The following is a 21,329-nucleotide window of genomic DNA, read 5'->3' as shown; positions in this document are numbered from 1 at the left end:
TGAAAGAAGTTACTAAGATTTTAAATGTCTCTGCATAAATGTATTTGTAGTAACTAATTTACTTTTTCATCTTCGGGGAGTGCTGACAGTGAAAATCAGTGTCAAAATCAGGACAGGTATTTAGGTACCCAAACATGGACCTACTTGCATAACTTAAGGCCATCTAAGTTTGAGGGGAAAAAAAAAAAATGAAAAAACAAAACAATAACAAAAAACCACAAGACTTTGACTCATAAAGGGCTATGATAAAATAAGGTCTAACATGAATTCTAGACTAAAATTTCAACCTTAGTGAACCTGTGAGGTACATTTTAAAGACTGTCTTTGGTTCTACGCACCCCAGAACTTCCTGAGGAAAAGCAATGTATGAAAAGGTCCGGTGGAAAAATAACATACAAAAAGCTGTTCTGGTAGCATTCCTGTTCCAAACAAAGCCAGAAAAGACTTATGGGAAATCTTGTAAGCAGCCACATGTACACTAAATTCACAGCTCAGTTTATTACCTAAAGATCTGGATCAGCTTTGGATGGTATTGAAATTATGTCCACAGCCCTACAAAGGGCTCTGTAAGGATAGATTTCCTGTACCTGAATGGAGCCCCATTGAGTTCAGCATCTGCGTTCATGGAGTTTATTGCGGGGTGGGAAACTGTCCAAATTGAAGCACCACACTGTCCAAGGATCAGTCACTGATAAAATATGCCTCCTTGCTTACATACATAATTTTGTTAGATATCAAGAATCTGAGTCTCATGCCACATCAGCAAAAGTCCAGAGGATTTAAATGGAAGTAAATGATAGTATAGTTCTGTAAAGATGGGTAAGTCAGAGGTGAATCAGGTCCCTGTATTCAGAAATTATATCTGGGCTGATCTTGACTATTTTTTCCTGTGCTCATTTGAAATACAGAATTATGGCTGAAAAGGTTGCACAAAATAACTTTGAAATCTTGAAAGGAAACAGTGGGAAAAAAATCAACAAGGACAATCACTAAAACACCGACATTTTCAAAACAGACTGATTCATATTAAGTCCCTGTTTTCTTTAAGAGTGACTAGCAACTGATGTATTTATGTATACTAAAAAACACCTTCTGTCTTATGATTTACAACATAAAGTACATTCTTTATAATGACACAGGTCTGGGTAAAGACAGGCTGATCAGTAGTAGTAGCCATCTAAAAATTATTTAACAGATGATCATTCTGCTTGAAAAAAGTAGCCAAAGATAAAAATACGTGAGGATTACTGATCTTTTAAAAAATAAAAACAAATATTAAAGAAGCTACACACCATCCGATACTTGTAACTAACATCAAAGTGTGTTTTGTATTAATAATTCACCATAGTTTGTAGAAAGCTTAAAAGCTATTTTAAGCATGCCTTTCATTAGTAAACATCAGATTATTCTTTACAATCCCTATTTTCTGGTGTACCCAGCTTCATATATTGCATATTTATGTAAATGTATAAACCACAGTACAACATCTTTTTGGGTGACAAGACTTAAGTATATCATATGAGCCGTGTCTACACGTGCCAGCTACTTCGAAGTAGCCGCGCCAACTTCGAAATAGCGCCCGCCACGTCTACACGTGGTGAGCGCTATTTCGCAGTTGAAATCGACATAAGGCAGCGAGACGTTGAAGTCGCTATCCTCATGAGGAGATGGGAATAGCGCCCTACTTCGAAGTTGAACGTTGAAGTAGGGCACTTGTAGCCGATCCGCGTCCCGCAACATCGAAATAGCGGGGTCCGCCATGGCAGCCATCAGCTGAGGGGTTGAGAGACGCTTTCTCCAGCCCCTGCGGGGCTCTATGGTCACCGTGGGCAGCAGCCCTTAGCCCAGGGCTTCTGGCTGCTGCTGCTGCAGCTGGGGATCCATGCTGCATGCACAGGGTCTGTAACCAGTTGTCGGCTCTGTGGATCTTGTGCTGTTTAGTGCAAGTGTGTCTGGGAGGGGCCCTTTAAGGGAGCGGCTTGCTGTTGAGTCTGCCCTGTGACCCTGTCTGCAGCTGTTCCTGGCACCCTTATTTCGATGTGGGCCACTTTGGTGTGTAGATGCTCCACTGCAGCGCCTACTTCGATGTAGTGCTGCCCAACGTCGACGCTGAACGTTGGCGGCACCAGCCCTGGAGGAGGTGTAGACGTTATTCATCAAAATAGCTTATTTCAATGTCGCTACATCGAAATAAGCTATTTCAATGTAGCATTCACGTGTAGATGTAGCTATGATCTTTTTAAACCAAGGCAATCAAACCACTTAGGTAACTAAACAGGCAGAACATTTAAACTCTATGGCTGCATCTACACTAGCAAGTTCTTTCAGAAAATCAGACCTCTTTTCAAAAGACCATGCACAGCATCCACACACAAAGGCCGTTTCTACACATACCACTTTCTCCACAAGTGGCATGCTAATAAATGGCCCAAAATATGCTAATGAGGCATGGATGTAAATTCCCCACATCTGATTAGCATAAGGTCACATGATTTGGAGTCTGGAAGACGTTCTTCTGGAATCCAAAACAGCATGTAGATGTGTGGCTTCCGGGGGGGTCTTCTGGAAGGAAATCCTGCTTCTGGAGGCCCCTTCTCCCTGAAAATTTTCTTCCTTTGGGAAGACCCCCCCGGAGGCTGCACTTCTACACCCTGTTTTGGAGCCTGGAAGAGCGTCTTCCAGACTCCAAATCATGTGACCTTATGCTAATGAGGCACAGGGAATTACCATCCATGCCTCATTAGCATATTTCAGACCATTTATTAGCATGCCACTTGGGGAGAAAGTGGCATGTGTAGAAACGGCCAAAATGCGCTCTTTCGGTCTGAAATAGAAAGAATGCAGCTCTTCTTCCGGAAGCCCTCTTCCACTTCCAGACCAGGAAGAATGTCTTCTTTCAAAAGCTTCTTTCAAAAAAAATCATGTGTAGATGCTCCACAGGCCTTTTTTGTGAAAGAGCAGTCCTCATGGCCATGATTTTTCGATCCCTGGCCCATGCTTTCAAAAGAGTGGGGACTTTGTGGATGCTGTCTAGCAAAAGAACAGATCAATGTTGCAATCTGTTTTGCTGTGTGTGGACACACTCTTTTGAAAGAAGATCTTCTGGAGGATCATCTCTCAAAAGATCGCGATAGTGTTTTCACAAACACTGTTTTGAAAATATTTTCCAAAGTAGCTTATTTCAGAATAATGCTGCTACACACAAAAATGCATTTTGAAATAGCACTTATGTATTCTGAAATATATTGTCTAAACATAGAGACCATTTTTAAAAAGAGCCATTGAGCGTACTATGGCTTATTTTGAAATAGGTGCTATTACTTTCTTAACAGCACCTATTTCAAAATAGTTATCCCTCATGAAATGAGGTTTACTGATTTCAAAATAAGGTGGCTGCTATTCTGAATTTTATTTCAAAATAGCAGTTCCATCTTGTAGACACTAGGGCTACGTGTACACTACATTCCCCTATCAGAGGAGGAATGCAAATGAGGGAGATTGAAAATGCAAATGAAACATTGATTTACAAATCTCACGCCTCATTTGTGTAATATCTTTCAATTGCATTTCCAGCACAGAGTCTTCCAAAAGCAAAAACAGCAAGGTAGATGGGGTTCAGGAAGAAGGGGCCTCCGGCAGGCGGACTTCCTTCCAGGAGATCCCCCAGGGGCCATGCCTCTACATGCTGCTTTGGAGTCCAGAGGAGCTTCTTCCAGGCTCCAAATCATGTGACCCTATGCTAATGAGGCACCGGCAATTTACATCTACAACTCAAGAGCATTCTTTGGGCCATTTATTAGCCCGGAAGTGGCATGTGTAGAAACGGCCATTTTGTTTCAGGAAGAAGGGTTCTTTGGAAAACTTTTTTTCTGAAAGAGCTCCATCTACATGGTTGTTTTTGCTTTTGGAGCAGTCTCTTCCAGAAACGTGATAGTGTGAGATTATGCAAATTAAGTGCAAGATATGTAAATCTGTGCTTCATTTGCATTTTCAATTTCTCAGATTTGCATTCCTCCTCTGAAAGGGGAACATACTATAACCATAGCATAGGTTAGTTATTTTGAAATACCTTCATGTTGTGGACCCATGCTGTATGTGCTATATTTCTGTGCTTTTGAGCTGCCAGCTGATGAGCCTACACCACTTAAGAACAGAGAAAATGGGTATTTGATCAAAATTAATTGGATCATCTTTCATTATATTTTAAGCACAACACTAATAAATATATAAAGTGTGACTAAGAATAAGAATAGGTATTAACCACCCACCTTTGGTTTTGTTTTTTGTTTTTTTAATTCTCTCACCTAAACTGCTTAGGAGACACTAAATATAGCAGTGCATATAGCAAACTATCCACCGTGAGGGTTACCATCAATTTATGTGGCAAATCTATTCCCTATCAGAGCAGCCCCTTAAAAAGAAATTGAGCGCATTAAGGCTTTTCAGAAAGTTCCAATATTTTCTGAAGTAACAGCTATGGGGAATATTTCTAAATGCAATGAAAACAATTTCTAACTAAACTGCACCTTAGGGTAGAACCAATAAAATAACATCTCAGATTCACTGCTTTGGTGTAACCCTGTGTCACTTCAAATGGCCAATCTTATTAACACTATTGCCTTTACATTCCTGTGAACTTGGTCTGTCTGAAAAGACTCTAGGCATTTTTGCTGCAATCTAAGACAGACATGGATGCTCTGCATTCTCTGAGGGAGATTTCATTTTTATTTCTTGCTTCCCTGCATCCAAGGTAGAGACATTTAACACTGAAAGCACAGGCCTTTCTCTTTATGGATAGAAACTTACAGGCAACTCTTTCATGTAGTGTGGTTTTCTAGGGACACATACTTGGTGACAAGTTACATCAGTGGATGGTAAACTCCATCTCCTTCTATGGCTAAATACTGGTACAAGTCCGAGAGTCAGCAAGTACTGTAAGGGAAATTTGAAAACTTGACAAGTTACCACCTTTGAGCAGAATTTTCCATTCTTTTCATAACCGTGACTCCCTTTCAAAGGCATGAGCTATATTTACATAGTTACTCATTTTAGTGCAGTTTGAAACATGTTTTCAACATGAAGTGGAATAATTTCCTATTTTTCTTGTTGCAATTTAGGCTGAAAAACATATTTGGATTTTAAGCAGAAAAGTGCAGTAAAGAAAGAATAAGTCAACAGAGAGAGAATAAGGTGGGTGGTATGTAGGCAGTGAGAGAAAGTAGTTTCCAAATAAGTGAGATTACAATTTTTGTAGTTAAATTAAAAGCATAACATTTTAATTTAATTTTTACATTAAACAATTTTCTGAAAATGTAAGAACTTTATAACAGTGAAACAAATTTAAAACATCCTGCTTGTCTTTTTCCTACAGTTTTACTGGGCAAATTCATCCAAAAAATATAGTTATTTAAAAATTTCAGAAAGAGCAACCTCTGAGCATAAAGAGCTAGAAGTATCCCAATTCAAGGACTTACTCTCCATTTCTCTCTCTTCTTTCTATTCCATAGTCTTTTCCAAGTTCTTCGCTGTCATTCTCAGTGTTACCATTTCTCTTCCGGATACCTCTCCTGTTACTTCCAAACACCAGCATCGATTAATGCTATTTCCTGTGCGTATTATGCAGTCCTAGGGGTCATTGCTGTAATTAGATTTGACAGGTCTCCTTTTGCTTTTTCTTTGTCATACAGCCTCCTAGTGTAAGGCTGACACACCCAGGTCCATGGGCAGGAGGGAATGAACCTGCAACCTTAAGGGTTAAAGGCTGTACTGCACGAGCTAAAAGCCTGCTGGCTCTCAGCCAAAGCTGTAGAGCAAAAACTTTATTCTCTCCCTTGTCAGCGGTCTCAGTGCCTCTGGGGTTATACTAGCAACACCCACAATGTAACAGTTTGGTTCCATGAATAAACGCTTAATATTTTAAACACAAAATGCAAGCCAGAAAGTGAATATAGGACATTCCTTTAGCTGTTCCCTACTGTCACAAAAGCACAGCACCCTACCTGCTCCCATTGTTAAGAACAATGCTTAGAGTTACATGCAATAGCAATGCTGCAGTTCAAAGGTTTTGAGTGGCGAACTCTTTCCATTTGCCTAGAGCATAAGATGTCCACCCCTCCTCTCTGGCTCTCGGCTCTCCCCAAAAGACTTTTTCAAAGTCACTTGCAACTGTCTTTCCTTAGAAGCTGCAAAATGTGCCAATTTCTGTAGGTAACTATTACGGGGCAATTGTTCCAATCACATTCAGTGAACAGCTCTTTTAATATAGCGCTGGAAGAAGGCTTACCTGTCTGCACCGTCACCACAACCCCACAACTGAATGGCAAATCAGCACTTCAGATTTTATTCCTGAATTTATATATTCATTCATCACTCCGTGGTTGTAACCAGGAACAATTTCTTACATGTGGCACCTGACCAGTTTCTTCGGAAGATGTACTGACCAGGCGTGGCTAGAAATGTCTCCACAATGACAACCTTTCTAGTGCGCTGGTATGACAGCAGTAGGACTAAAACAGCAATGTTGGTGTACTAGGTCCTAGTGTTTGATGCAAGACTAGCTTCTTCTACCTCCTCCTGGAATCTCCAAGACAATATGCAGTGTCTAGGGGAGATACAGTACCCATAAAGTTCTGTGGACAGAATGTTTCCAAAATAAGGTGGCACATTGAACAGGACGGGGTGGGCAGTGCAGGACAAAAGGAGCTTGCAGTTAGGACCACAACATTAAACAAGACATGCAACAAATATTCCACAGCTAATGTCTCAAAACAATGAACTACAAAGGAACCAGCAGGATCCCCATGCATGACTCTCCCTTTAAGGCTGAAGCATTGTGGCAGAGTCAGTGAGATAGGGTGAGTGAGACTTTGTGCTGCTGATGCAGGCATACTGCAGTACCCAGGTCCCCTAGGCAGCATTTCACTGTCCTCTCCTCCACAAGCTTCTCTTAAAATGGGTAACACTGTGTTACTTCTTCTCTATTCTTAGTCCCAGCCCTCCTTGTCAGAGCCCCTTTAAGCAGAAACAGGGCACTCAAAGGAAATCCTTCAAGGAGTCTCCTTGTCCCCATACACTCAGGCACCATGTAGTGATTACAATGGGATAACAGTCATGAAACTCAAGCTCCACATGTGATCCGCAAACTTATTGCTTCCCTGGTCACATCATCTCAAGCCATGTCCTTATCATATCTCACTAGATAAAGTCAGGCTGGATCAGCACTTGGAGGGAAAGCACCACAGGAAAATATTAGGAGGAAGTTGTGTGTATGATTTGGAAGGCACCACCATACGCAATGATGTGCCCCTGCACATTTAAGTGGATGCTGTTGTCAGGACCCCATCATTGGGATGATTCACAAAAACAGCTCCTCACCAAATGTCGTCCTTAAAGGATCTTTTAATTCTTGTGGAAATGAGGCAAAAGGAGCTTTAAGCCACTTTTGTGATACCTTGAATTCTGGGATGACCCTCTGTTGTTTTCTGAGGTACAGTAAAATAGGATCAACACTTCTGTTTTGCAATAAAAAGATATTTTAAAACAATATAATACATGGTCTTTTGCACAATTAATTATTATTTTGTTAGTTTCGTGTGTGTAGCTCTATTTACGCAATATTACTTCAAGCTTTTAGCAGCGCCAAAGGCAAGATGCCAAGAAAAACTGCAGTTGCATGAGAATCTAGAATTTAAAATCTCAGTGACTGTACATGTCCAGCATATAACCTTTAGGGACTGTCTCTTCATGTTAAAAATAACAGGATCATCAACTCAATCAGACAGAACATGGACACTATAAAAATATTTCATTTTATGAGTCATTCTCTGACATCAGATGAATGTGTTACTAACCATGTGTCATTTACCAGCCAAAATCACTGTGGTTTAAAATTGTGGGAAGGGAAGAATCTCAAATTACGTATTTATTTATTATCATGGATTAAATTCTTAAAGGCACCAAATGCGATGGCTAAATATTTACACATACTCAAAGAGGCAATTGTGCTACAAATTTGTTTTGTGTGCATGTCCAAACCAATGAGAGGTTATCTCACCACCTGCCCCATAACCTTGGGGCCTCACAGTACTTTGCTGTTGTAACGTCCAACCTGGGCCCTTCACAAACAGCATATCAGCATGCAGGTCACACTCTAAGTATTTCTACATAGGTTCAACTCTGGTCTAGAAGCTCTGATCTCTATAGCCTGTCAGTAATATACAAAACACACTCTGGCTTCCAAAAGCTTTTGCCTTCCTGAAACAGTTTAACTGGAGTTCCCAAACAGTTCAGTTTAACCACGGTAGTGAATTGGCGTAGATTGAAATAAATAATTAAATAAAACAAGTTCATTACCAAAAGCAGATAGGATTTGAAATAAATTTGTGTGCAGGAGAGAACGTTGGAAATGGTTACAAGAAAATAACACAATGAAAACATGCATTTGGCAAGTTTTGGTTCAAGGCTATGTTTACACTGGCCTTTCTCAGATACAGCCTTCCAGCAAGACTGGTCAGTATATCTCCCAGTGGCCCAAAAGCACTGATGCTTTTGTTTCCTTACATGAAGGAGAGAGAATTTGGGGTTCTCTGGTCCCCTCTCATAGTCCTGTGAAACTCTGACATGGATTCTTGTGAGGATTGCCCATCAAAGCAAAGTTAATTCAATCAATGAAGGTGGGGACTGATGGCAAAGTGGGACGCCTGCTCTTTCCTCTCACCTGTTTGGGGAAATTCAGATATGCTGTGCCTCCTACCCTTTCCTCTCCCTACTAGCTTCAGAATCCTCTTTAGTGCTTATATATAAATTCAGGTGACAATACAACCCTCTGTCTATGGCAGACCTCTGGAACAACTTTTACCTAATCAGGGCTGTGTGGTTTTCAACATGTGCTACTAGAGTTGAACCTCTGAAATCTGGGACTCTCTGGTCTGGCAACATGTGCCAGACCACAGATGTTGCTGAACCTTGAGAGCCCCAGCAGCCAGGAGCACAGACCAGTTGGGAGTCTGGCAACCGAGAGATCCTGACAGGGCCAGGCAGCCACAGCCAGGGATGTGAGGGGCTGGCAGCAGACAGGGTCTGCAGTGGAGGCCAGGCAGGCAGCTAGCAGCAGCCATGGAGCTGCAGGAAGGAGCCCTGGCCAGTGGCAGGGGGCCAGTGGCAGCTGAGGCCAGGAACTCCACTGAGGCCTGGGAAACTGCAGACAGGCCAGCAGTCCAGAACACTGCCAGACCGGGAGTGGAGCCCACTGGCCAGGACTGGCAGCCAGCAGGGGCTGATGGCCCACAGCGAGGAGCAAAAGACTGTGGCTAGCAGGGGAGCCTTGACTTCTCCTGGTCCAGGGGCTGCTGAACCAGGGTGGTCCAACCTAAAACACCCTAGAGTGAGATTTTATAACCTTACTTATCATGTTGCAACAAGTATATCACCAAGATATTATTGACCAGTGAGTTATTCACGTCAAAGTCTACCTTTCAAGACATACTTTGCACAAGGATGACCACACTACTGCATAGCATGCCAAAGGGGTGCTTTCGGTCAGAGTGTAAAATTTCGTCTGGCAAACAGGCATGCCAGTTCTTGAAAATTTGTTCATAAAAGAACAATGCATAGATTGTAGATGAATTCAGAAAATTAGTTATTCATCCAAATTAGTGATGCAAGCAAATCCCTGTGAATATGTTTGTCTCATCAACAGAAATGGTAATTAATTTAGAATGTTTTTTACTCTTTTTTTCTTCAGACCACAGTAATCAAATAATTTCTTTAAGTGATTCTGTTTCACTTTAATTGCGGCTTTTAAAACCAGGTTAATACCAGCCATCCATATTTAAACTGTAGATTTTATGATTATGCCACCCATTAAAGGTTTTATAGTCTTTGAAGAATAAAATAATCATTGATCTTTTTCATCTGAGTGCTATTAAGACAAAGAGTGTAAACATCAACTGATTAAAACATTGCTTTAAATGTTTTATTAAAATTTATTTTTAAGCAGTTCTACTCATTAAGACTTGACAAATCTGAAGAGCACTTCATTTAATTTCCTTTATGAGGACATTTTGCATGCAAAATAGAGAGCCTGAGGAATCCTCAGTACCCCAAAAAGGGCTGCTTGGGAAGCACTAAGTAGGATGCTACAACCTTCCGAAAGCTTCCTACCTGCCAGTCCACTCTGCAGTGCAACACAGCAATAGGTAGTGGGGAAACCTTTATTCCTTCTGTATTACTAAACATTAATTTTAAAGCAATTGGATAAGGCCTTCAAAGCCTATTCATTTTTAAAATAAACAAACGGCGGCAACAGCAAAGAGGAAGACTTTGTTGGGATTTTTAAACAAAATTTACCCTCAACTTCAGCGCAGGATCTGATAGTGGTACACACAGGTTTTCATCTCCAGGTCCCAATCAAATCCAGGCATTTGTGTCACAGTGGTTAATACTAGTAAGACTTAAAGGCAAGGGACACTTGTGACTAATTAGATGAACCAGTGGGTGCTGGTAATAAATCTATCAGTAGAGCAATGTGAGGAGTACCAGAACCAAGAACAAGCACCAGTAAACTAGGATGGGTGACTGAAGATATAATATGCTGTTGGTAATATATTGGAGAGGCCATACGCTATCATACAAGAGTTACAATTTTCCACAGGCTCCACTGATTCCATGAACAGCTTTTCTCTCTGCATTGATACTCTTAGAAATGGAAGGACTGCAGTCTGCAGTGACTGCTCACCGGCTGCCCCAACCACCACTGCAGGTCCCAATACCACTTATCTACTAAGGGGGAAAAATATCATCAGGTACATCAGCCCCTGAAAAGGCAAATCTACCACTGACACACAGCGTACACTGAACAACTGGTAGGCAACAGGAAACAGAGGAGTTGGACATAGGAATGCTATCCTGGCTATGTATGTAGACCCTAGATTCAAAAATACCATGGATGTTATGCTGTCAAAGGGAGAGAACAGCTTACGATATTTTGGTGTGAACTTAAAGTTTGTTGGAAGAAACTTTGTCACTTAAATGTCTGTAGAAAGCAAACACAGTGTGAACACAGCTGTAACAAATATAATTTAAATTCAAATGCAAACTTTTCACAGATTTCTCTTTTGGCAAGTCAGGGCAGCACATTTCAGGAAGGGCATAGCACAGAGATTAATGGTTAAAGGGTTCAGCAAACAAACCAGGCAAATAACTGAATTCATTCATGATTTGTGAGTACCACAACAAAATGTCTAAATTGCTTGGATTTTGATTGCTTTACTTCTCCCCCTTTTGCCCAGCCTCCTCCTTCTTCTACTAACTTTAGTTATATGGTCCAGCCAATGCGGAAAACAACATTATAATAAAAGAGTTTGTGACTCAGGCCATTATTCCTAAATCTACCCAGCTCTATTCAAGTCCAATTCAAACATTTCAGTTGCCAGTACCAGACAGGTCTATGAAATCAGACACCAAATTGAAGATAGTTCCCACATGACTGTGGCTATCAACCAAAGACAAAAATCCTGCTCCCAGAAACCTGTAAATGACCAGCTAAGCCATGGAATCTGGAGGCTCTCTCTCTTTCCTTTACCAGCAGTAGCCCCTCCTGCTCTGTTTCACCATTAAATGTAAAAGGCTCTGGTGCACTATAGGTTATCAGCTAACTGAGTGCCTTTCCTCTGAAGCAAAATTCCACATCAGTGGCAATATAAGAGTTCATTCTTGCTACCAGACCCTCAGATCCAAATGCTACACTGAAGCCACATTTTGCCATGACTATCCCTTCGTTGAAAAGGAGGATTCAGACTGCTACACTTCAAAGGACATCATACCCCAGGGAAAAATAGTCACACTCAGCTACCTCAGACAGTATGGCCATTTCGCAGAGCAATGCAATAGAATCTGTTTTCACTGTGTAAATTTATACTGCCAGGAGTGACGGTTTGTAAGACTCTCAGGCATTTCTGATTGCCCTGGCCTCAGAAACTACATTTCATCTGTGACAAACAGCTCTTTCCCAGCTGAAAAGCTATCAGAGACCCTGATCCCGAAGAGATGATTTTCAGAATAGGTTTTGGAAAACCTTTTGTGAGCTTCTCTTCTCCACAGATCCTGTTCCTAGACCCCACAGGAATTCTTGGGTTTTGTGTACTATTACTACCAGTTGCTCGCTCAGGTTACTTATATCTCCGGAGCAAACACAGGATTACCTTCTGTGCTGGTTAGTGGACTAGCTAATGAACAGTGGTGTGCACTGTGCAGACATACAAAGCTGCAGGGGTAGAAGGGCAGTGCCCAGCAAAAGGGCCAGCCCCTATTGATCTTTGCTAACATGTAGAAAAGGGGTTGGGAGCCCTCATTTACCTAAGCACCAGCTAATCAAGGAGGCAATGTTGGAAAATCTGACTTAACAGTTTGAAACGAATACCCCTTATAAACATGTCCACCCATTTTCCAGGAGACACGGCAGTTCTTGTCACCCAACTCTACTCACTTAATGCCTAAATCTCCTCCCCAGGGCTAAGTGTTCAATCAGCAGAAGGGAGATCTTGGCCTTAAATACTACAGCATTGTGTAGATGACTGGAAAAGAGTCAAGGCACTGAAGGTGAACTATACATTGAACAAGAGGCCTCCACAGAACATTTTGTCATTTAAAAGTCCATATGGAGTGTATTGCTGACAGAGATGCAACTCTTTGAAACTGAGCTGGGACTCTAAAGCCTCAGCCTGGATTTATGGCTCACCTAAAGGCATGTCCAGGGTCGTGCAAGGAATGAAAATGTGTCTGCTTTTGGAAAGGCACTTTCTGTACCTCCTGTAGCTACAGCAGCTGGCTCTCTCTCTTCCCCTTCTGGCCCCCACAACTGAAGGAGCTGGGGTTCTCCGTCTCCCCTCCAGTCTGTGGATGAAGGATCTGGCTTTCCCTGCTGCTGCCATCATCCTAGAGGATCTGGTTCTATCTGTTGCAGCTCTGGGGCTGATAGAGTTGGGTCTCTGCCCCTCCCACTGTGGCCCCTGAGCCAGTGTACTTCTCTCTCACCCCCCAGCTCCAGCAATCAGAAGTGCTACATCAGTCCCTCCCCCTGCAGCCCAACCTGAGTGTTGAAGGGCCTGTCATCTTCTGCCCTGGGCTGGAGAAGCTTGTGCTCCCTGCCCCAGCCCTGGAAGACTTCTGTGCAAGCACTGATGGGGAAGCAAGCAGGTACATGCCCCCACCCACACTGTGCACACCTTTGGATATGTCTTACCCATAATATTCGTGCAGACTTTCCATTGATGGCACTGGGTGTTCAGCATGTGGAATGAGATTAGAATGTGCAGTTTCACGACCAATATGTCCAGCTTCTGACTGGACAGTTGTTTGGGATCAGGGAAGATATGAAAAATAAATGTTTTTTTCTAGCTTTCACATTACGTAAGCTAGGCAATCTACTGCCTTATACTCACATTGCTAAGACTCCAATGCTCCAATTTTTTTTTAAAAAGCATCTTACTTTGCAAAATGAAAGATGTACAGTGCTGAAAATACCAAATGTGTGATAAACATGTTTGAGATGTTAATTTATATTTATATAACATATTTATTTTTCCATCACAATGATATTCTCACTGTAACCAAAGTTATCATATATTTTTAAAAATTAATAAACTATATAAATATTCCATCCTGTTTTATCCCAAATCTCTTATGTCCAGATGAAGTACAAATTCTGTTGGGCTTCTTTACCAGATAACACTGAACGAATGGGTTTGAGAGAGAGAGAGAGCAAGAGAGAGAAAGATTTTTCATGACTTTGTGCAGCAGTAAGCTGTCTTTGATTTAAATGGTCAAGTTGCTAAAATTTCCTTTTACTTAAGACTCGGGGCACACGTTTGCTGTAAAATTAAGTCTATAGCACCTATGTAGATTCAGTTTACCAGTTTAATTAGCCTGCTGGTTTTATGTTTTATTTTAAAATAATATTTGTCAATTTCATGACACAGAATGAACATTCAAAAATAACCTGAAAAACACAGTGAAGCTATGTGGATTTCCCTGTCCCCTTTCACCAGTCCCTCCACGAACTGTTTGGAAAGGAAGTTCATCGCATCCTGCATCCCCTCCAATGCCTTCTATCCCACTTGCTTGATACTTCTTGCCCTGCCTTCAAACAGGCCAGACGCCAGTATCTTTCTCAGAGGCGCTCTTTAGTAATGTCTTCAACGAGCTGTTCTGAGGCCCAGTCTGGAAGATTTTAAACAAAATAATGTATTGGATATTTTACTGCCATGTTAGTATGACTGTTTAGTTCTACTGCTGTGGCTCCAAGAGCTCCAATCAGTATTTGGACATCAGTGTACCCCCCTCTTTCCCCCATGCACACCTCTACAATGTTTTTATACCTAGCTCAACTACATCCAGGATGTTACCTAGCCCTATTAAAAATGAATGTAGCCTACTTTTAAACAGAGTATTTCTCGAGAAGCACATTAATTATTTCATGGCACTGTGAATTTTTTCTGGCTACACATTTCTAGGCAGAGTTGTTTTTCATTTAAAAAGCCCTAAATGGCTTGGGGCCTGTCTACCTGCGAGATGTCTTCTCTCTGCTATGACACAACTGCAGCTGCAAACAAGCAGAATTTCAGCTGGATTCACCTCCACCCAGTTTAAAAGAAAGGGAGTCTCTGGAAAGTTAGCAGCATGGGGGCCTAGGACTCTGGAACTCACTCCCAGTTTTCTCTGAAATAGTCCAAAATTGCTACCATTATGCATATGCTGCAACACCCTCCCCTCCCCCGGCCAATGTTCGCTAGCACTTAGGTAGAGACCTAGGGGTATTTTTGAGGGTCTGTCATCTCAGATATGATTTATGACTTCTAAGTCTCAATAATTTGCGCAGTGATATCTGCTGTTGGACTGAGTAACTTCACTAGTAGTGAGATGGAGTATAATGAAGTATTTAAAGCACAGGGTTAGAAAGCCAGAGTTCTGGTTTTAGTCCTAGTTCTACAACTCACTTGCTGCTTGGCTTTAGTTTGATCACACTTGCATACTTCACAGGGTACTGTGAAACTCAGTTAATACAGGGTTTAATGGAAATTTAGATCATTGACAACAAAGCACTCGCAAATTCTCCCCATTGCACCCTCTAAAAAAGGTCTTACATGAACAAATGGATTTAGGGAAGGTATCTTTGTCTAATCTTAAATTTCTTCTCTTTCTCTCATGCTGAATGTATGTCCTTGTCAGGATGTCCTGTGAAAAGTCAGATCTGGTTAGTGTGCTCTCTTCTCCTTAGGCTGATTATGTTCCACTGCAGCTGAGATGTCCCCACAGATTTTCTTCAGGCTGGAAAGAATTTCTACAACTACACGGGATCTCTCAGCTGACCTACATGCTGATCAAATGCCTTTATGCAACCCAGGCATACAACGTACATGTAGCAATGTTCAACTTTTTATGGTTCAGATGCAAATGTGGAACTTAAATCATGAGGCTTTAATCCAGAAAGCAAGGTTCATGCTGCAACTATGAAGTATGAGAGGAGGCTGATGGCAGCAGCTCAGATGACTGATTCCTCATGCTTAGAAGTGTCATATTCTGCAAACGTGAATTTAGGAAATGGCAAAGCATCAGGGCTTGTCTATACTTGAAATATGGCTTAATTGCACCATTGAAGCTGCATGGTGTACAGCTTCAGTGTAGATCCCGCCTATGCCAACAGAAGGGGCTCTCCTACCCACAGAGGTAATCCACCATCCTGAGACGCAGCAGCCAGCTCAACAGAAGAATTCTTCCACAGACCTAGCACAGTTTACGTAGAGGGCAGATCAGATTCACTGTGCTGCTCAGGGGTGTAGATAACATAGTTACACCAACCAAATTTTCTGGTGCAGACCGGGCTTCAGAGAAAGCAACAGTAAAACTGTCTGAGGCTGAACTTCAGGCAAGGGGCTGAGAGTCCTTTCCCATTAGTCCCAGCGTGCCCAACAGATGATTACAGAAGCGAAGGTATTAAGCAAAGAAAGGACTGCTAGCAGAAAATGTTTGGTGATGAGCAACAAAATGGTCACTGACGCAAAAACATTTTTATTTTCTCATTTCCTGAATAATTTTACTTCATCTTTTTTTTTCCAAAGCGTACTATGGTAGGAATGTATATGCTGAATTAATGAAAAATAATTTGAGTTGTGACACCTAATCAATCCCCACCCCTTTTGCAAAAATGGGGACAAAAGCACTCCCAGCACACACCAAATAGCTCTCTCTCTCTCTCTCTCACGCACACACCTTTGAGCACTGATTCTGAAAAAGGCCACTCCAAGAAATGTCAGAAATATGGTGCCTGCTTATTATATTATAATTATTATATATTTATATTCAGTTCTTTTTTGTAAAAAAAAAAAAAAAAGAAGAAGCTGGTACTCAGCTGGCCTCGTGCTTCGTCCCCACCCCAACCAATCCCATGGCTGGGGCTGCCAAGATGTCAGCCGGTACTCCTTACCAGCAAGTACCATCTCAAAAAAGCACTGTTTATATTATAAGAACATAAGAACGGCCATACTGGGTCAGACCAAAGGTCCATCCAGCCCAGCATCCCATCTGCCGACGGTGGCCAATGCCAGGTGCCCCAGAGAAGGAGAACAGAAGACAATGATCAAGTGATTTATCTCCTGCCATCCATCTCTTGCCCGTGTTCTGAAGGCTAGGGGCACCATACTTTATCCCTGGCTAATAGCCATTTATGGACCTAACCTGCAAAAATTTATCAAGCTCTTTTTTAAACCCTAATAGAGTCCTGGCCTTCACAGCCTCCTCGGGCAAGGAGTTCCACAGGTTGACTGTGTGCTGTGTGAAGAAAAATTTCCTTTTATTAGTTTTGAACCTACTACCCATCAATTTTATTTGGTGTCCCCTAGTTCTTGTATTATGGGAAAAGGTAAATAATTTTTCTATATTCACTTTCTCCACACCATTCATGATTTTATATACCTCTATCATATCGCCCCTCAATCGCCTCTTTTCCAAACTGAAAAGTCCCAGTCTCTCTAGCCTCTCCCCATATGGGACCCGTTCCAAGCCCCTAATCATCTTAGTTGCCCTTTTCTGAACCTTTTCTAATGCCAATATATCTTTTTTGAGGTGAGGAGACCACATCTGCACGCAGTACTCAAGATGTGGGCGTACCATAGTTTTATATAGGGGAAGTATGATATCTTTTGTCTTATTATCGATCCCTTTTTTAATAATTCCTAACATCCTATTTGCCTTACTAACTGCCGCTGCACACTGCATGGATGTCTTCAGAGAACTATCCACTATAACTCCAAGATCCCTTTCCTGATCTGTCGTAGCTAAATTTGACCCCATCATGTAGTACGTGTAATTTGGGTTATTTTTTCCAACATGCATTACCTTACACTTACCCACATTAAATTTCATTTGCAATTTTGCTGCCCAATCACTCAGTTTGCTGAGATCTTTTTGTAGTTCTTCACAATCCCTTTTGGTTTTGACTGTCCTGACCAACTTGGTGTCATCTGCAAACTTGGCCACCTCACTGCTTACCTCATTTTCTAGATCATTGACGAACAAGTTGAACAGGATCGGTCCCAGGACTGACCCCTGGCGAACACCACTAGTTACCCTCCTCCATTGTGAAAATTTACCATTTATTCCCACCCTTTGTTTTCTGTCTTTTAACCAATTCCCGATCCATGAAAGGATCTTTCCTCCTATCCCATGACCACCTAATTTACATAAAAGCCTTTGGTGTGGGACCGTGTCAAAGGCTTTCTGGAAATCTAGGTATATTATGTCCACTGGGTGCCCCTTGTCCGCATGTTTATTAACCCCTTCAAAGAATTCTAATAGATTAGTTAGACACGACTTCCCTCTGCAGAAACCATGCTGACTTTTGCCCAACAATTTGTGCTCTTCTACGTGCCTTGCAATTTTATTCTTTACTAGTGTTTCTACTAATTTGCCTGGTACTGATGTTAAACTTATCGGTCTATAATTGCCAGGGTCTCCTCTAGAGCCTTTTTTAAATATTGGTGTTATATTGGCCGTCTTCCAGTCATTTGGTACCAAAGTGGATTTAAAGGATAGGTTACAAACCACTGTTAATAACTCCGCAATTTCACATTTGAGTTCTTTCAGAACCCTTGGGTGAATGCCGTCTGGTCCTGGAGACTTGTTACTATTCAGCTTATCAATTAACTCCAAAACCTCCTCTAATGTCACTTCAATCTGAGTGAGTTCCTCAGATTTGTCACCTAAAAAGGCTGGCTCAAATTTAGGAACCTCTGTAACATCCTCAGCCGTGAAGACTGAAGCAAAGAAATCATTTAATCGCTCCGCAATGGCACTGTCTTCCTTGATCGCTCCTTTTATATCTTTATCGTCCAAGGGCCCCACTGCTTTTTTAGCGGGCTTCCTGCTTCTAATGTATTTAAAAAACATTTTACTATCGTTTTTTGAATTTTTGGCTAGCTGTTCCTCAAAATCTTTTTTGGCTTTTCTTACTACATTATGACACTTAATTTGGGAGTGTTTATGTTCCTTTCTATTTTCCTCACTAGGATTTGACTTCCACTTTTTAAAAGCTGCCCTTTTCTCTCTCACTGCCTTTTTAATGTGGCTGTTTAGCCATGGTGGTTCTTTGTTAGGTCTCTTACTGTGTTTTTTTATTTGGGGTATACATTTAAGTTGGGCCTCTAGTATGGTGTCTTTAAACAGTTTCCATGCAGCTTCCAGGGATTTTAGTTTAATTACTCTACCTTTTAGTTTCTGTTTAACTAGCTTCCTCATTTTAGTGTAATTCCCCTTTTTGAAATTAAATGCCAGAGTGTTTGACCGCTGCGGTGTTCTTTCCAACACAGGAATATTAAAAGTTATTATATTGTGGTCACTATTTCCAAGCGGTCCAGTAACAGTTACCTCTTGGACCAGATCCTGCGTTCCAGTCAAGACTAGATCGAGAATTGACTCTCCCCTTGTGGGTTCCTGTACTAGCTGCTCCAAGAAGCAGTCATTTAAGGCATCAAGAAATTTAATCTCTGAATCCTGTCCTGAGGTGACATGCACCCAATCAATATGGGGATAATTGAAATCTCCTATTATTACTGTGTTTTTTATTTTGATAGCCTCTCTAATCTCCCTTAACATTTCAGCATCACTATCACTGTCCTGGTTAGGTGGTCGGTAATATATTCCTAATGCCATATTCATATTAGAGGAATGAATTGTTATCCATAATATGTATATGTATTATATGTATATGTATGTATTATATGTATTATATGTATGTATATGTATTATTATAATGCCTGCTCCCAGAATTATAGTGCCTGCTTATTGGCCACTTGTAGCACTTGTATGCTTTTACAAGTACCACTTAATGGTACATGAGTTAATAGCCCTAAGTGGTTTTGTTTAAAAGGAAACAAACAAAAAATGATGTGTATGTGGCTTCATAATTTAAGTCATTCTTGCATAACTGCTAGTGAATGAAAACTGGCATAAGATCTGACAATAACAACAGTCTAATTTGCCAGTTTCATACACTGGATTAGATGCAAAAAGCAAGCAGTAAAATCATAAAATTTAAATTTAATTTCATAAACAGCCAGGGAGAAAACCCAGGCTGTGCCTGACCATATCTTATGAAGTCAAAGGTGACTGACACAGCATCCCCCATGCACCAAGTCAAAACGCCACTCACGTGGATGTGGCTTGGCTGTCTCTCTGTCATACTTAGTGTTGATGGCTTTGCTATCCAGTGCATGGGTCAGAGTGCCACTCAGGTGTGTGCTAGGTTTCAGATTTGGAAGGTGGGGGGTATAGAGGTTCATGGGTCAGGGGGATCGGGTTGCTGGTGGGGAAGAGGGTTGTCAAAAGGAGCACACATCTATGTTCTCCCCAGCCCACGCACAGACACTATTAATGATGCTTCACAGACTCTGAATATTAAAACATGTTATCAGTAATACAGGCAAGAAAAACTTGGAGTGGGAGTCATTTTACTACATTTCTGGATACATTTACCTCTGTGGGGTGTCTTTCCAAGAAGGACACTCCTTTAGGGAATAGGAGCTTGTATTTAAGACTACAAAACCTTATTCCCAATTAGCACATTTTAGCTACTTTACAGTAAATAGAATACCCACAAACATCAGAAAGCAATAGATGTTACATTTATTTTAAATCACTAATTATTCAGAGAGGCTGTTTCTACACAGGCCACTTTTTTCGAAAGTGGCATGGTAATACATGGCCTGAAATATGCTAATGAGGCACAGATGCAAATTCCCCATGCCTCATTAGCATAAGGTCACGTAATTTGGAGTCTGGAAGACCATTCTTCTGGACTCCAAAAAGCCGTTTTTTGGGAAGAAGGGGCTTCCGGAAGAAGGACTTCCTTCCACAAGACCCGCCCCAGGGGCCACACTTCTAAATGGTGTTTTGGAGTCCAGCAGAATGGTCTTCCAGACTCCAAATCACGTGACCATATGCTTATGAGGTGTGGGGACTTTGCATCCATATCTCATTAGCATATTTCGGGCCATGTATTACCATGCCACTTTTGAAGAAAGTGGCCTGTGTAGAAATGGCCAGAATCAACTTGTCCTTTTACTATTCCTATTTATTTCAATTATAGGTATGTGCACATATGAATTAGATTTTTTTTTAAATTTGAAAGTTTCAGTTTCTATCATTTCTTAATGTAATTCCTTTACAATATCTAGCATTTGCACATAATGCAAGGGGCCTTGTACATTTTGTAAAAGGGGCCACAACTGGTTCTTTCTTTTGGTCCCGCAATTGGTGTTTCCTTATTTTTACTCATGCATCCGACAAAGCAGGTCTTTGCCCACAAAAGCTAATGCTCCAAAATATCTGTTAGTCTATAAGGTGCCACAGGGCTTCTTGTTGTCCTTACTTTTCGTCAGACAAAATGCACAAATGTGACATCAACTTGAGACCAGATTACAATTTTGTTTACAGAATTAATTATCTCAGCAGACACAGGAAAGATGGAAGAATTATGGAATAGACTTTCATTAGATAAAAAAGGATGAGAAAAATGGTACCACTTATATGTTTCCAAGGTATGATGGATCTTTTGTAATTAGCAACTACGGAAGACACAACTATAATGAATTTTGGCTTCAAGGGCAAAGAAAGAAAAACATCCTCAGTTGAAAGAGACAAAATTCATTTTTTTCATTCTCTGATGTTCAGTTCGGCAAGTATACATTGTATTAGTTATGTTTCCATTTGTGATGCATTTTGTCCCTGAAGTTTTGCCCTGTCTATTCACTCACACATGTTACTATTTAGGATTTTTA

The 21,329-nt window shown here is 41.2% G+C and overlaps 1 protein-coding gene across 2 annotated transcripts in view; it reads right to left on the bottom strand.

Annotated features, from left to right (window-relative positions):
• ZNF385D (zinc finger protein 385D) overlaps positions 1-21,329 on the bottom strand; it is a 724,747-nt gene that overhangs the window by 200,316 nt on the left and 503,102 nt on the right. The window lies entirely within an intron of this gene.

Source organism: Carettochelys insculpta, chromosome 2 (genome assembly GCF_033958435.1).
Source record: "Carettochelys insculpta isolate YL-2023 chromosome 2, ASM3395843v1, whole genome shotgun sequence".
Classification (NCBI taxonomy): Eukaryota; Metazoa; Chordata; order Testudines; family Carettochelyidae; genus Carettochelys; species Carettochelys insculpta.
Note: the sequence above shows the minus strand (reverse complement) of the source record. Positions and strands in the feature narration are given on the sequence as shown.